General features: G+C 38.8%; 1 protein-coding gene across 2 annotated transcripts in view; it reads right to left on the reverse strand.

The window, feature by feature from the left end:
• CTNNA2 (catenin alpha 2) overlaps positions 1–13,090 on the reverse strand; it is a 586,207-nt gene that overhangs the window by 469,512 nt on the left and 103,605 nt on the right. The gene's annotated exons all lie outside the window — the stretch shown is intronic.

Here is a 13,090-nt window from a genome sequence, read left to right on the forward strand (position 1 = left end):
ACACATATTCAGCAAAGTAATTTCTACAGAGATTTACAGGGATTTTTTCTAAAGAAGAACATGAGTTCTTTGGTCTGAAATGCTATCCACTCATTATATTGTTATTCCTCAATATAGTCCATGGAATTTTTGAGATTAATTCTTTTTTAAAAGAAGCTTTTTAAGCTTTGGATTTTGCTTTCCATCCAAATATTAAGGAGGGTTGAGACTATGTAACTGTCTCCCTGTTAATACTTTTGTACTCAATTTGAAGATTTTAGCACTTTCCTACATGCTGAATCTGCTGCTTTGAACTTTCAGCTTTCTGCTGCTACTTTCCCTGGGGAACTGCCTGTTAGCTTACTTTCACTTGTGTAAACACATTCCGGAAATTCTTCTATTATCTCCCACTTTCATTGGTTAAGTACCTAGGGGGCGCCATAATCTACTGCATGAGACATGGATTTCAATCAGACTGTTTCCAACTTTCACCGAGAATTTATACAGATGCTTTCTGATTCCTATCAAGGTTTTATGCAAGGTATTCAGGATATTGTGAAAAACATGAGATTTACAATGTGACATCTGGCTGGGGATGTCATGGAAAAAATTGAAAAGCTTAACAGTGATAGAAATGTCTCTTTTAACAGTGAGATCAAGGCTTCTGTTGAAATGCTGGATGAAGATTGGTTCGTTGAGTTGAAGAAATTAAATGGAAGGATCGAGCTGCAATCTATATGTGAATTTGACTTTCTGATGGAATGCCATAGAAAAGAAGGGGTTATGATGTATGGAAGGTTTCCTGAAGAGAAGTTGGAGTTTTTAAGGGGGGCAGTTGGGCTGTTTGGTCTCTTTATGAAAAAAGTTCTGTATTTGTCAAGTTCACTGTTTCAATGTATAGTATACATCGTAACGTTTCACATGCCATGGCGCTGACGCACGTTTCTGTTGGGGAGGGAGCTGCTGTGAAACCATGTACCAAGCTCTGTATCTGTGTTCATTACAATGGAATGTGTTTGGGTTATGTTCTCCGTTCAAGGACTTTTCCCGCAGACCATCAGAGGAGCACCTGGGATTGTGAACTTGGGAAGATTCTACGGGGGGAGGGATCTCATTTGCACCAAGGGTTTTTTAGTTTGCATATGGCGCACTTTCATCATTCTCAGCTTTCTCTGTGATCCTGCATACTATTCTTTAATAAATCAGACATCTTTGTATTCCTGCTCATGAGTCTGATAGTGTTTTAGAATAGGCAACCATTACAGTATTGTGGAGATATGCAAATGCTTTGGTTTATTTTGAAGTGGGGTAAGGGTTTTACAATATTTATCTGGATTGCTTTTAAGGTTTGGTTGACTTTACTTATCTTCAATGATTTGGATTAAGATTAAGGTATATATCGGACATGACTGTGCAGGGGAAACCTTTACCTTTTTCTTTATCTATACTGTGTGTGTGTGTATATAAATGTTTGATTTTAGGTTTAATATGATTAAGATTATTATAATTGTTGTATTATTAATTATAATAGCAGACAATTTACATGTTTTTTAGTTTGATCTTTAGACAGGAATGTATAGAATAGTAGTAGGAAGGAAGAAATTAAATAAATGTTATCTTTGGGGGAGAAGTTGATTAGGAGGTTTATATATATATATTTTCTTTTTCTTTTTTTAACATAAGGGGAGGGAGCAATTGTATTTAGTGATTTTTATATTGTGTCAATGGAATGATTTATAGAAATAATGTGATTTTAGTCTAATATCAAGTAAGGGATTGGTTATGGAGATAGTTGTATATCCTTGCTGTTAAAAGTTGGAAGTCTGCTCTTTCTGTAACCTTTAAAAAAAAAAAAATCCTTATGTTTTCACTCTTAGTTTTTTTCTTTATTTTTTGTAGGGTTTTTTTTTGTTTTTCTGTAGTTTTTATCTTTATCTGAAATCTAATAAAATTCTTATTAAAAAAAATAAAATAGTATTCTCAGTGACTACCTGGCACACAAGCAAAGCAAAAGAACGTTCAAGGACGGGAACTGTGCTAAATATACAATCTCACAATAACTGAGGCTCGATCGTTTGAAACGAACGGTCAGTTTGCTATTCTTTGCAATGGACTTTATGTGTGATGCCAAATAGCAACCTTAGAAAGGCAGTTGCTAGCAGCTGATAACCAACTTTTCCTCCTTCCAGCTAGATTTGCTCCCTGGAGCCACTCAGGCCAGAGGGAACCAATACCCAGCCCCATGGTCTAGAAAATGCTAGTTAGCGACCAAGGCAGCCAAAGCTGGGGTCTTCAAGCCTGAGGTGAAAGAAGAGGGGGAGAGGAGGAAACGGGGTTCACAGACACGGTAAGAAACCCATCGAATAAATTACAGATTTATAGGAATTATAAGCACAGGCATAGTTGAAAAGTCCATAGAATAAGATACTTATTACATGAAGAGAGATAAAGATTTAGAAAATGAGTGGATACCCTCTTAATTTTGTTTGGAAAGGTATAGTTAATTGCATGCAATCTTTGGCAAAAGAGGTGGGTGGCCTCCATCTGTGTGGTCTGCACCATTTCCCAATAAGGCTCCTCTTTTCATTGAGTTACATGATCTGAGCCATATATTAACCATATATGCACTTAGGACCAATGAAAAATACAGATGCAGATGCAGGTGCAGATACCTTGTAAAATTAATAATTAGCACAATTGTACACCAATGTCTCCTTGGGATTTAGTGCACAATTAGGTACTCTGTACACTAACATGGAATGTATGTCTATTCCTACTGCTGCATATACTACCTTGAAGCAATATAGGCACAGATAGTACAAAAGGTTAATTAATAGAATTATAATATCAAAACTGTAGAATTAAAGAGAATCGTTCCACTTATAAGTCATCAAACAGTTCCTTCTCCAATTTCCCCAGAGGAAAATAGTTACAACAACATAATAGATGTGGAAGGCACAGTTATAATATTAAGGGGGTGTGTGCATGTGTGGGTGGGTGTGTATCTTACAGAAGTTGGAAAAGGCCATTTAGGCCATTAATCCAATCCAATCTGTTCACAGTGGGAATCCAAATTAAAGTATCTCCACGAGATGATTGTCCAGCCTGTCCTTGAATATATTCAGTGAAGGGAACTTCACTACCTCTACCAATAATTGGTCCCTCTGTTGAACTTTTCTTATTGTTTGGAAGTTTTTCTTAACTTTCAATCAAAACTGACTTTCCCGGAACTTAAGACCATTATTCCATGTCTTGCACTCTGCAATGACAGCACACAGGTCTAGATTCTCTTCTGTTTGACAATTCTTCAGATACTTGAAAGGCGCAATTATATTCATGCTCAGTTAGCTGTTTCAAAGCTAAACAAATCCAGTTCCCTTTGTGTTCTTTTACTTTCCAGTCCTTCATTTGTTCTTCTTTCCATTTGTTCCTATTTCTCTGAATCATTCTTAAAATGCAGTGCCCAAAGAAATCCCTTATGCCTTATCCCAATTATAGAATTTGATTCAGATAGCTACATAATATATTTTAAAAATGAGCAGCACATTCTCTCAGTAAAATATCATTGTTGTGTGTTGTTTATTCGTTTAGTCGCTTCCGACTCTTCGTGACTTCGTGACTTCATGCCATCGTCTCCTGCTGCCTTGTTATTAGCAATGCTTCTTAAGGCCCATTCAACCTCACTCTTCAGGATGTCTGGCTCTAGCTCACTGACCACACCGTCAAAGCTATCCCCAATATTGTTATCCTTCCTATACAGGTCTTCGGTATATTCTTGCCACCTTTTCTTGATCTCTTCTTCTTCTGTTAGGTCCTTGCCATCTTTGTTTTTGATCATACCCATTTTGGCCTGGAATTTACCTCCGATGTTTCTAATTTTCTGGAAGAAGTCTCTTGTCCTTCCTATTCTATTGTTTTCTTCCACTTCCGCGCCTTGCTTGTTTAAAAATAATTCCTTATCTCTTCTGGCTAACCTCTGGAATTTTGCATTTAATTGGGCATATCTCCCCCTATCACTGTTGCCTTTTGCTTTCCTTCTTTCTTGGGCTACTCCTAGTGTCTCAGCAGACAGCCATTTTGCCTTCCTGGTTTTCTCTTTCTTTGGGATGTATTTTGTTGCCACCTCCTGAACAATGTTGCGAACTTCTGTACAGAGTACTTCCGGGACCCTATCTACTAAGTCCAGTCCCTTAAATCTATTCTTCACCTCCACTGCATATTCCTTAGGAATATTAGTAAGCTCATATCTAGCTGATCTGTGGGTCTTCCCTAATCTCTTTAGTCTGGTCCTAAATTGTGCAAGAAGAAGTCGTGATCTGAACTACAGTCAGCTCCAGGTCTTGTTTTTATCAACTGTATAGATGTCCACCACCTTTGGCTGCAAAGGATGTAGTCAATCTGATTTCGGTGTTGTCCATCTGGTGAAGTCCATGTATAAAGCCGTCTCTTAGGTTGTTGGAAGAGAGTGTTTGTTATGAAGAGTGAGTTGTCTTGGCAAAATTCTATCAGCCTATGTCCTGCTTCGTTTTGTTCTCCCAGGCCATGCTTACCTGTAATTCCAGGTGTCATTTGACTGCCCGCCTTAGCATTCCAGTCTCCTGTGATGAAAATAACATCTCTTTTAGGCGTGTTGTCCAGTAGGTGCTGCAGATCCTCATAGAACTGCTCTACTTCAGCTTCTTCAGCATCTGTGGTTGGCGCGTATATTTGGATCACTGTGATGTTAGATGGCTTGCCCTGAATTCGAATTGAGATCATTCTATCATTTTTTGGATTGTATCCAAGCACTGCTTTAGCCACTTGACTATGAATTATGAAGGCTACTCCATTTCTTCTGTGGTCCTCCTGTCCACGGTAGTAGATCTGGTGGTCATTTGATGTGAAGTGGCCCATTCCAGTCCATTTCAGTTCACTGATGCCCAAAATGTCTATCTTTAATCTTGACATCTCACCAATAACCACATACAATTTGCCCTGGCTTATAGATCTTACATTCCAGGTTCCAATGGTGTGTTGATCCTTAGAACATTGGATTCGCCGTTCACCACCAGCACCGTCGGCCGCTATCCTCTGTTCCTCCCCAGTAGCATTTTGACCATCTTCTGACCTGGGGGTCTCATCTTCCGATGGTATACCGACATATCTCTGGTTGTACTGATCCATTTAGTTTTCACGGCAAGAATACTGGGGTGGGTTGCCATTACCTTCCCCAGGGATCGCATTTAGTCTGACCTCTCTGTCATGACCTTCCCGTCTGACCTCTCTGTTATGACCTTCCCGTCTTGGGTGGCCCTTCAAGGTTTAGCTCATGGCATCATTGAGGTGCTCAAGCTCCAGCATCACGACAAGGTAACGATCCTTTGCTGAATATCATTACATTCATTCTATTCAGTCAGTCTATTCTTTAACCTTTCAAATTCATTTTGAATTTCTACTAGGATATTAGTGATCTAATATTCTGTATCCTCTGCAGTTTTGATAAGCACTTCCTCTACTTCTTCACCCAACTGTTTAATGAAAATGTTGAAGAGTATAATGATACGGTATCAACGGAGGAGCACTTGATACCTCACTCCAGCTTGATGAGAAATGTTAGTAAGTTTCCACTGAGTACAACGTTGAAGCAAGCAGAGGATTCAGCTAGCTGGCACTGCATCCAGTCTGACTAACATGTTAATCAGAACATCATAAGAAACCTGGACTTCTGGGGGAAGTATGGTGAACTGAAGATGGCTCTGTGAAAGCCGAGCCGATGACCGTGGCAAAGACCCAGGAACCAGTGAGTAGACTGGTTCCTTGGAACCTCTCTGGATAAGAAGAGGACGGGAGATTGCCCACGTGTGCTCTGGATGGCTGCTCCTCATGAGGAGACTGCAGGACAGCGGTTTTCCGTGTGTTTGAGCACCGGGAGACAACGGGATCGGCCATCTTGCTCACAACCACGGTGGAGTCTTTTGAAGGACACTTAGTTCGCAAACCTCACTTTCTAATCACTTTCAGAAATTGCTCATTAACTACTTTAAGGAATCTGAAATAAACAGCAAAAAGCTAAATAAGATTTTGATCATAGAAAATTATAAATGGACTAAGGGTCCAGATAAAATTGGAGTATTGAAACTTTGACAATAAGATTTTGGAATTAATTATAAAGAACAAACAGCTTCTTGTGGGAAATAGATCCTGTTTTGGTTTTTACATGACGTAACATAGATAAGCAATTTCATGATTTCAAAAACTGGACACTAGAGGGGACTAAAGATTTTAGACAGAGGAAATATATACAGGCCTGTAAGATGGCGCAAAACTTTATGATGATAAAAATACTGAAGGAGACTTTTGAAGAGTGGAATCAGAAAATAGTAGCCACAATATCAATAATGTGAGTAATGATGTCTGCTTCTATGGATAGACTATGTCCAAAAGATTGTTATTGAAAGAAATGTCAGATGTAGAACAAATTTTATCTGACAGGATAGAGATGGTATTGAAAGTGGATTTACAGCTGACCAGCCAAGAGAATGATTTAGAAAAGAATGATTCGTTAAATCAAAAGAAACTGGCTGAGGTTTTAAAATGTAAAAGGGAAATACAAATGATGAACAAGAGAGTGACCTGGATATTTTTTTTTCCTATTGGATTTACAAAAGAGGCTTGTTAAAGCCTTGAAGAACTCTTTGCAATTGGACAAAGAAGAAATGAAGTCAAATGCTATGACAATATTTGAATGAACTAAAGATTAAGACTGTTAGAAGTAAAGGAAGAAATATAAAATTGGTTTATTTGAAGATATGCTGTTACTTCTGTCAACACTTTATGGATTTTCTGCTGACACCAGGATCGAAAAGATGATGACTTATGGATTTGTTTATAGATAAACAAATATGGGATTTGGGATGAAGAGATGAATGTTTCTAACCTTAGAGGGGGTGAAAAGTTACTAAATTTGTTTATACTTGTGGTGAAGGTCGGAAGTCACTTCTTTGTATATTTATTTTCTCTTTATTATATTCTTACTTTTCTCTTTCTTCTTTCTTTTCCTTTTTTCTTTTTTTTCTCTTTATTGTTTTCTTATTTTTCTCTTTCTTCTCTCTCTCTTTTTTTCTTGCACTTTTTACTTCTTTCTATTCTTTCTTTCTCCAAGGTTAGACTGCATTTCACTTGAATGTGAAAGAGGAAAGGTCCACGTGATAACAGGCAATAAGAACATCCAAAAACTAATTCCAAACACAGACCTGTCATAAGCACCCTATGGAAATCACTGGTTTGGTTCAATCGGGTTGTTCAGTTTAGTTTTATTTTGTTAGACTAATATGTTTCCTGATAGCCACTTCTGCTAAGTTTCCAAGAGATTGAAAATATGGTGGTAAATATGTTTTACACAAAAAGAGCCACAGTTTGTTCTTTGGCTAAAGTTGGGAAAGAAGCAAGGCAGACATTTCAGTGTTAAGAGATAATATCAGTGAAGAAGAAAAATGGAAAGTAAAACAAACTAATTATGTCTTAATTGGATCAAACAAAGGCTAAGAACTAGGGAAATGTTAGTTTAATTACTATCAAAGACAGTAGAACACAGTGCTAAATCAATTGCTTCAGGAGAATAAAGGAACACATGCAACTTCTATACATAAGATCAAGTGGATCTTTACAGCTAGAAATGCCAAGTGGAATAGCAGCATTATTGGCACATACTAGCCGTAAAACAGGCCATTATAGCATTGTGGAGTTCACCCTGATAACCTCATTTTGGACAGGAGAAGATCGTACCACTCTTCAGTGAATGAAAAAAAATATGAATGCAATTGCCACCCAGCTGTCCTGATAGAACATGGCTTTGCCATCATATGCTTTATGCTAGTGCTTCCTAACCTTTTTCCTTCATTACCCAAAACCACTTATCAGAAAGTTCTCTTTACCCAATGTACGCAAAACACTTTAAGTCAATGGAAATGTCCCTGGTGTGACTGGGTAATGGGTTTGTGTGTCATCACTCAAAGAAAAACCACTTTTATCCAATTGTGAGTATTGTACCCAGGTTTGGGAAGCACTGCTTCAAGCAATAGAATATAGAAAACGCAAGGACTGTGCTAACAGAGGATTTCTGTTGTTGTTTTCTCAGCACTACAGAGTTCTATTGCCTTCTTGAAAGAAGAGATGTCAGAGCCTGACAAGGTTTTCTTCATTTAGTGATGGGGATGAGAGATGCTGATAGCTGGTGGGGAGACTGCCGCCATCAATCCTGTCTCAGCACATTGTTTGCTTGGCCTTAAACCAGCTATCCAGCACTGTGCCAGAGTGGCCATGCAAGGAGAAAGCAAGCAAGCCTGGTTATTTCAGTTGGGTAGGAGGTAGATTTAAGGTGAGTGGGAGAAACGGAGGGAGAAAGGATGGCCAAATTCAGCCTCAGCAAGGGTGTTGTACAGACACCCAAGCCCCAAATCATAAGATATGACAGTGGAGAATGCTAATAAGTGGAGTAGAGAAGATGTGTTCTTCATCAAAAGAGCACGATTTTCCATCAAGAATTCCTAGAATGCAGCTTGACCAGCCTAGATGGGCTAAATCCTTATCAAGATTGTTTTCCTGAATGTCTTTGTGGAGTTTACTACCAAGCATTTGTAATTTTGATGTAGTAGTAGAAGATGCAAAGGATGGAACGGCCAAGCTAAGAGCTCTCTGGCAATCCTTAAATGTATAAGGTCCATCATAGGATGATGTTATGCTGTAAGAAGGAATTTATATTCTGAATATTTCATCTGGAACTTGGGTTTAATAAAAGGGTCCAAACTATATGACAGAGGAAACTTTTCTGTGTGCTGAATGGAGTAGGACAACAGGGTTTCTGGCATTCCTCTGTTGCCAGTGGGGAATGGCTAAGACACTTCCACAGCCATTTTATATTATTACAGGACTGTGGAAAACTGGTCGTATTTGGAAGTGAATGAAAAGGTGATATAAAAAAATAATAATAATACTATATTTCTATATATGGCCTTTGACAAAAATAGCACGTGGCAGAAGCATTTTTGGTCTAAACGAAGGTGATGTGAGACCACTCTAGAGAGAAAGAGACACAATTTGGAAAGAGAGGTCCCACTCAGGTTCCAAGCAGGCTTCCAAGCTGGAGTCCTGCCTGGGAAAAGGAGAGGACACAGCCGCTGATAACAGGAGGGGACCTGAACTTTTGTTGTAATTGCTTTCCAGAGGCCTCTTTATGTCTGCCAAACCTGAATAGCTCCTTGGTTTACCAAGGAGTTCTAGGAAATTCAGAATTGACACTTGCAGGAAAGTGAAAAGTGAATCTGACTGTACATGGCTACAGTACCCATGGCTGTAATAGAAGCAACTAATGCATTAGTATTTATACCCCAGCAGGGTAACGACTGGCTACGTTATTTATGGTAGCCACCTCCTGCTCAAAGAGAAATAGGCAAGTAGATCTCCCACCTGACCATTGTGACTGTTTTGCACTGTATGTTGCTGATAAAGTTGCTCAGATGTGCTGAAGTCTTGATTCTACTTGGATGATATAACTGTTGCTTTATAGACTGATAAAGCTTCAGGAGATGGTTTTGTGAACAACTGCAGACTCCCCTGTTATCAATGAAAATAACTACTTCCTCATCAGTTCCCAGGAAAGATGCTAGAAAGAAACTAAAAAAAGTGTCTGGCCTAATGTGCTGGTCCTAAATTGGAAATTGTTCCATTTCTGACATTCTTGAAACCTTCTCCCTTTCATCTCAATAAATACTGTATGGTAAAGAAGACTTCATGAGAATCTTTCTTGGAAGAAATATGGTTGGTTTGAGGCAACTGCCAAAAGCTTGACAGTTAGGGTCCCATGTGGTGACTGGAGTAACATCTTGCTAAGTTAGATGAATTCCTTTTGCTCTGTGGACTAATGAAATAGACAGGGTACTTTCTCATATGGGCTCTGACAACTGTGGGCTAGAGCCATGCCCTTCCTGACTCTTGTGTGCTTTGGACTAATGCATTAATGCAGGGTAGCTGCTGTGAGGTTAAGTCATAATCAGCCCAACAGTCTTTGGCTGCTATTTAGACAGTTAGACAGTCTTTGGCTTCTATTTTGGACAGCCCTGCCTCTAATCTTAGTAAGATTGATTGATGGATTGATTATCTGCTATCAAGTCATTTTCAACTTCTGGCAACCACACAGATATTCTCCATGATTTAGTAATATACTAGAAACATGTTATCTTAGTATTATACTAGTTACATACATACCTGGGAGTCTGAAGAAGAACTCTTAAGAAAACTAACTGAATTTCGGGGGGGATTATAGGTGAATAAGGTCTCATGTAATAATTGAGCAACCAATTTGGTAATAAATAGCTTCACAGCTGCTGGAATGAAGTTTCCTCCTTGTTTTTGATAGAATTTTAATATGGCCATAGCACTTCTGTGAGCCACAGAGGAGGCACAACCAAGGTGAGTGGATTATCTTGTAGAAGCTTGAGGGAAAAAAACCAAAGGTATTTAAAACATTTAACTTATTCTAAGTCATGGGTGTCAAACTGTAATCTATCTTGTTCATATTAGAAAGTGCCATGACTTTTTCTTATGGTGGTTAATAAGTAGTTTCTTCTCCTGGCAGTGTTGAACAGGGCCTTGAAGACTCTCCTAAGGCCAGCCTGGGTTAATGACAGCATCATCTATATAAACTAGAATGGGAAGTCATTTGTTTACCAGATATGGGGCAAGACAATCTATCCCCTGTTACAAAAGAACTACATGTTAAACAAGGAAGGTGCCAGGAGGCAGCCTTGTTTAACCCCCTTGGCCACTGAGACTGAACTGGAAAGCAGTCCACCATGACTGATTCATACTCTGAGTTGGGCAGTAATACGGGAGTCCTTAGAAATTATGGCAGTATACAAATTTGATCTAAAATTATTTACAAAAAACCAACCTGCACTTAAAAGCCACAGGAAGATATCTGAAAAGAAAACTACTTCATATTACTAAACAAAGCTTCTGCGCTGTTTTGTAAGGTATAAAGCATTATGCTGTAGGTATAAAAAATGTTTTTTCACACAATACCACTTGCAACAAAAAGTAAACGACCACATATTTTATCAAGTTTTGATGGACCACTCAGCTCGAGGAAACCATCGATGATCTGAACAAAAGACAGCCTAGCATTTTAGAACATGGTCTTTATCCCTTCAGGATACAATGACTGCCTTTTTCTTGAATGCTTATCTAGTTGACTGAGGGAGGTTGCAAAGGGCTTTGATCTGAAGCGTAGCTCTTCAAAGCCCTATTCTTTCTCTCTCTGTATACACAAACACAAACACACACACACACTGTATATGCACAAATATAAAAACACAAAAGAGCGAGCAAGTTGCATCAAATGTTTATTTTTTTTTTTTAAAAAGGACAAATGATGTTTTTCAAGAATATTTTAAAAATACTTACCCCCCCAACTTAACCACATTTTCTGCTTCCTCAACCTTCTTTCCAAAGCACATTAAACGCTGCTTTGCCTCATTACTGTCAACATGGTTTTTGCATGTTGCCTGATAACAGGTAGAAGGCCAGACACAGCAAGCCTGGAAAGGAACCAGTTTTGTTATGCTTATTGTTGCTTAGCTGGTTTTCCCTCATTGTTTCTCCTCTTCTTTTCAAGCAGCCTCTATTCAATGATAAACCAACTTCAATGGGAGTCATTCTAGTTTCTTCTCACTATGCCCTTATATAGGATGCTAGGCATAATCATCACCTACAACTCAAAAGCAACCACAAATTCTAAGATTTTAGGTTCAAATATTGGAGGTGATGCTTACCTCAAAAATGCTATAGCATTTATCAATATTTCTTTTTTAAAAGCTGGAAACACATTGGGGCCATGTGCAGCTTTGAAGCTCTGTTCCTCTTCTACAAATATTCAAACAAGTGAATCCTTCAAAGATGCTTTGCAAAGCCACATCCGCCCCGTTTCCCAAAGGAAAACAAAGTGACCATGTTTCTTCACTCTGCATTGTTCTGAGACCTCATCCAGCAGTTCCAGTAGGCAAAAGAAGATTCTGTGCACGGGCTGAAGGCTCTTCTGACCTTCCTGTTAGCTCAAAAAGGCAATCTGCATGGCGTCTATACCCAGTTGAGTCAAAAGTGACCATCCTGCTAAAATAATTATAAATGTGTATTTTACCATTGACATACAATCAAGTGCACATAAAATAGTAAATATGCAAGTATACGTTTGCAGAAAAATGTCATAATTTATTGGCATATAGAGATTCTGTCAACTTATGTTTACTTAGGAATTTAGTGAAACATACAATTGGACCAGGAGTGCTTAAAGCTTTTGCATGCAACTGTATCTTATTTATACATGACTAAGTTGAGGGGATAGAGAGATGCTCAGCAAAGCTGCAGATGACACAGTTGCAGAGGATTGCAAACAGTTTAGAAAATAGGCTCAAGGTTCAAAAGGATTTTGATAGATTTGAACACTGGGCCTTTTGTAACAAAATGCAGTTCAGTGGCAAGAAATGTAGTGTTCCGCACTTAGGCAGCAAAAACCAGATGTGCAGGCGCAAGGGAAGTGGTACCTGGCTCAGCAGTAGTACTTGCAAGAAGGATCTGGGTGTCCTGCTAGACCACAGATTGAGCATAAGCAAGCATCGAGCTGTACCTGCCAAAAAAGCCAATGCAATCCTGGGCTGCATCAACAGAAATATAATCTTGGGAATGGATAATGCTGCTTTATACTGCACCTGAAAGACCATGTCCAGTTTTGGTCGCTGTAATACAAGAAGGATGCTGAGGAACCGGAAAGAGTGCAGAGAAGAGCAACAGAGAAGGTGCAAGATTTGGAGTCTAACCCTTATGAAAAACAGTCAAGAGAACTGAGTATGTTTAGCTTAAAGAAGAGAAGACTAAGGGGAGACACGATAGTAGTCTTCGAATAGTTAAAGAACTACCACTGGAATGAGGGTATGGATTTATTTTTCTGTAGTGCCAGAAGGTAGGACAAGAACCAATGTGTAGAAGCTTTACAGAGACAGCTTCAAATTCAAAATGAGGAGAATTTCCTGACAGCCTGCCTCCTGGAGTCATGGGTGCTGATCACTGGAGTTTTCAAAAA

The sequence above is a fragment of the Candoia aspera genome, chromosome 8, assembly GCF_035149785.1.
Source record: "Candoia aspera isolate rCanAsp1 chromosome 8, rCanAsp1.hap2, whole genome shotgun sequence".
Taxonomy (NCBI): domain Eukaryota; kingdom Metazoa; phylum Chordata; class Lepidosauria; order Squamata; family Boidae; genus Candoia; species Candoia aspera.